The 4,712-nt window shown below is 43.8% G+C and overlaps 1 pseudogene; it reads right to left on the bottom strand.

Moving 5' to 3' along the window:
* The window catches only part of LOC122151257, a 7,133-nt pseudogene extending 3,276 nt beyond the window's left edge, over positions 1-3,857 (bottom strand).
* Between the last annotated feature and the right edge of the window lie 855 nt (positions 3,858-4,712).

Here is a 4,712-nt window from a genome sequence, read left to right as displayed (position 1 = left end):
CCATCAGCCACTCCTCGGAAGGAAGGTTGGGCAATCCTACTTCCATAGTGATACTGCCTTGGAAACCCAAAGAGGGGTCGCTATGAGTTGGGTTTGACTCGACGGCACACAACAACAACAACAACAACAACAGGGGTAATTGTGAGTGCTACCAGGCTTGTTTCCACCCCTTGGTTCCTGGACCCATGAATCCTGGCTATCAGAAAAAAGCACCATATATTGGGCACCGGTTAAAGCATATACAGCCTCACATTGCCCCAACCCTTCAAGGTATTGCCACCTAGTTGGTATCATAACTCTGCTTTTAATAGGGCATTCCATTGTTCTATCAACCCAGCTGCTTCAGGATGATGAGAAACATGGTACAACTGGTGAATACCATGAGCATAGGCCCATTGCTGCACTTTATTTGCTGTGAATGAGTCCCTTGATCTGATGCAATGCTGTGTGTCATTCTATGATGGTGGATAAGGCATTCTGTAAGTCTACGAATGTAGTTTTGGCAGAAGTATTGCATGCAGGAAAGGCAAATCCATATTGAGAATAAGTATCTATTCCTGTAAGAACAAACACCATCCTTTCCATGATGGAAGTGGCCCAATGTAATCAACTTGCCATCATGTTACCGGATGATCACCTAAGGAATTGTTCCATATCAAGGACTCAGTGTTGGTCTCTGCTGCTGGCAAGCTAGGGGCTCAGCAGTGGTGGTAGCCAAATCAGCCTTGGTAAGTGGAAGTCCATTTTGCAGAGCCCATGCATAACCTCCATCCCTGCCACCATGGCCACTTTGTTCATAAGCCACTTGAGCAATAAAAGACATAGCTGAGGGAAAAAAGATGACTGGTTTACACTGAGTCTTTGGTGGCATAGTGCCTAAGGTATTTCACTGCTAACTATGAGCCTGGCAGTTCAAACCCACTAGCCACTCCTCAGAAGGAAGATTGGGCAATCTACTTGCCTGAGAAACCCAAGGAGGGGTTGCTATGAGTCAGATGCAACTTGATGGCAATGAGTTTGGTTTTAGGTTTTGGTTTCCACAAAATGTGCCATCCTATCCACTTGATATTAAAGTCCTCCTCTGCCAAGGTCACCTGTGATAGTTGAAGATGTGTCAACTTGGCTGGACTCCAGTTGTGAGTGGTGGTTCCCATGATGGGATCAGATGACTGAGTTCTGAGCGGCTGGTCTGCCCAAGGGGAGTTTCCCCAGGGGTGTGGCCTGCTTGCAATGCTATTCCAAGGACAAGCTGGAAGAACGGCATTCCGGACTATATACTTCCTTGAGTGAGCGGCTCGCCGCTCGCCCTGGAGGTTTCGGATTCATCCTTTGTTGGGAACAGCAACCAGCGTGCTGTGTGCCAGCTTGATTCTCTCGGCTCTGTTGTGCTTACGGGAACCAGGCGGCTCCGGGCCTCATCTCCTCCAAAGACGAACTTTGTGGCTTGAACTCCTCTGCCGTGCGTGCGAAAGCCAGGCAGCTCCGGGCCCCATCCCCCTCCAGAGATGAACTTTTCAGCTTGAACTTGTCGGCTTCTACACGCTTGTGAGCCATTTACCTAAGATAAATCTCTCTCTCTCTCTTTCTCTCTCTATAAATATATATATACACTTTGCTGGTTTTTGTGCTTCTCTAGAGAACCCAATCCAACACATCACCTTTTGGTGGGTATTCACATGAGACACAAATATTGTTACTCCTTTGGCCCATTCAGAGAGATCTATCCATATGCTTCTTCCCCATACATCCTTGTCACCAATTTTCCAGTCATGCTCCTTCCATGTCCAATACCATCCAGCCAAGCCATTAGCCACATCCTATTAATCAGTATATAATCATACATCTGGCCATTTCTTGTTCCATGCAAAGTGAACAGCCAGATGCATAGCCAGAAGTTCTGCCCATTGGGAGGATTTTCCTTCACCACTGTCCTTCAGGGAAGTCACAGAAAGGTGCTGCATTGCCAGTGCTGTCCACTTTTGTGTGATGTCTGTATATCATGCAGAACCATCTATAAACCAGGCATGATTTTTTTCTTCTTCAATCAACTGATCATAAGGAACTCCCTATGAGGTCATAGGTGCAGACTGGGAGAGGGAAGGTAATATGACTAGAGTGGAGACCATAGGCATTTGGGCTACTTCTTCATGCAACTTACTTATGCCTTCAGGTCCTGCTCAAGCCTGATCTTTTATATACCACTTCCATTTAATGATGGAGTGTTGCTGTGCACATCCAGCTTTATGACTCTGTGGGCCAGACAACACTCAGTCCATAATGGGCTGATCAGACCTCATAATGACTTGGTGGGCCATGGTTAGTTGTTCAGTCTCGACTAAAGCCCACTAACAAGCCAAAAGCTGTTTATCAAAAGGAGAGTAGTTATCTGCAGAGGATGGCAGGACTTTGTTCCAAAATCCTAAGGATCTGCACTTGTGAATCACCAGTAGGAGCCTGCGAAAGACTCCAAACAGCATCTCTCTCTGCCACCGACACTCCAAGCACCATTGGATAAGCCAGATCATATGGCCCAAATGACAGAGCAGCTTGCATGGCAGACTGAATCTGTTGCAGAGCCTTCTGTTGTTCTGGGCCCCACTCAAAATTACAGCTTTATGAGTCACTTGATAAATAGGCCAAATTAACAAACACAAATGGAGAATATATTGCTCCAAAAGTAAAGAGGTCCACCAGATGATGTGCCTCATTTTTAGCTGTGGGGGAAGCAGATACAATAACTTATCCTTCACTTTAGTAGGAATATCTCAACTTGACCCACACCACTGGAACCCTAGAAATTTCACTGAGGTGGAAGGTGCCTGGATTTTTTCTGTGTTAATATCCACTCTCTAGCATGCAGATGTCTCACCAATAAGTCTGGAGTCATCAATACTTCTTCCTTACTAGATCCAATGAGCATAATTTCATCAATATAATGGACCAGTGTAATGTCTTGTGGGAGGGAAAGGCAATCAAAATCCCTACGGACTAAATTATTACATAGTACTGGGGAGCTGATATACCTCTGAGGATACACTGTGAAAGTATATTGTTGGCCTTGCCAGCTGAAGGCAAGCTGCTTATGATGATCCTTTGAAACTAGCATTGAGATAAAAGCATTGGCCAGACCAATAGCTGCATACCAAGTACCAGGAGTTTTATTAATTTGCTCAAGCAATGAAACCACATCAGGAACAGCAGCAGCAATTGGAGTCACCACCTGATTAAGTTTACGATAATCTACTGTCATCCTCCAAGATCCATCTGTTTTTCACACAAGCCAAATAGGTGAGTTAAATGGGGAAGTGGTGGGAATCACCACCCTGGTATTCTTCAAGTGCTTGATGGAGGCAATAATCTCTACTATCCCTCTAGGGGATATTGCTTTTGGTTTACTATTTTTCTAGGTAGAGGCAGTTCTAATGGCTTCCACTTGGCATTTTCTACAATAATAGCCCTTACTCCACATGTCAGGGACCAATGTGGGAATTCTGCCAATTGTGAAATATATCTATTCCAATTATACATTCTGGAAATGGGGAAATCACTACAGGTGGGTTTAGGGACCCACTGTACCTACTGTGCAATGCACCTAAGACTCCATCAATAACTTGACCTTCATATGCCCCTACTCTGAATGGTTGGCCACAGTGATACTTTTGGCCTCCTGGAATTAGTGTCATTTCAGAGCCAGACTCTAGTAATTCCTGAAAAGTCTGATTATTTCCTTTTCCCCAATGAACAAACACACTTGTAAAAGGACAAAGATCCCTTTGGGGAAGGCTGGGAGAAAGATTGACAGTATATATTTTGAGCAATTTAGAGAGGTTTTTCCTCAAGGGAACCCAGTCTCTCATTCATTCAAGGCATTAAGGGTCTGTAAACTGACTCAAGTCTGGGCATTGATTGAGGGCCGTGACTCTGTATTCTGGAGATTCAGTCAAGACTTCTGTTCAAGTAACCTAGATTCTTCTGTCTATTCAGATTAAATAAATATTTAGTAGGTTTCCCATGTATTTCACTCTTAGGAACACCATGCCTAAGTAGCCAATGCTATAATTCCATAGGAGTCAGAGTATTCTGATTACTGTTTTGACTCTGCTGTCAGTTATGGTAACCACACCCACTTTGTATTTGTCAATTACCTGCTGCCACTTGGCCCTACCATCATGGGTCTAATCAGCCGCATTGTAGTTAAATGTCTTAATTCAATTAGGACAGCATCTACTATCCAATCCATCTTACATAAAATAGCAATCACAGCAATAGTGTAGTGGTAAAAGTTGTGCCCTCTGGGCTCTCCGTTTCTGGCTCTAGGGGTCTAATCTGATAAATTGATTCTAAAGTGCCAATTTTCCTAAACCTCTAGATACCTTCTTCTATATTACACCAAGGCAGGTCTGGTACTTCAACTTGACTTAAGGTAGGCCACCACATAATCCAAGAGTAAGCCAAACAAATAAACAATTAGATCCTTTCCTAACCTCTCCAGCTGAAACATTGAATGAAGACTATGTACTTAATGGGCCTAAATCAATAAACTCAGACTGATTCAAAGTTATTTTCCTTTCACCATTATCCCACACCCTTTTCCATCACCTCTTGTCACAGATGTAATTAATCTGATTCCTGTGTACTCCATCTTGTGAAATCCATGTGTGTAGCTGCCATTTGTGTTGTTGAAAAAGGTATTGGCAATGAATAAGTCGTTG

This window comes from Orycteropus afer, unplaced genomic scaffold (genome assembly GCF_000298275.1).
Source record: "Orycteropus afer afer isolate SDZICR_OR568_19922 unplaced genomic scaffold, OryAfe1.0 scaffold00357, whole genome shotgun sequence".
In the NCBI taxonomy this organism is placed as follows: domain Eukaryota; kingdom Metazoa; phylum Chordata; class Mammalia; order Tubulidentata; family Orycteropodidae; genus Orycteropus; species Orycteropus afer.
The sequence above is the reverse complement of the archived record's forward strand: the minus strand, read 5'-3'. Positions and strand labels throughout refer to the sequence as shown.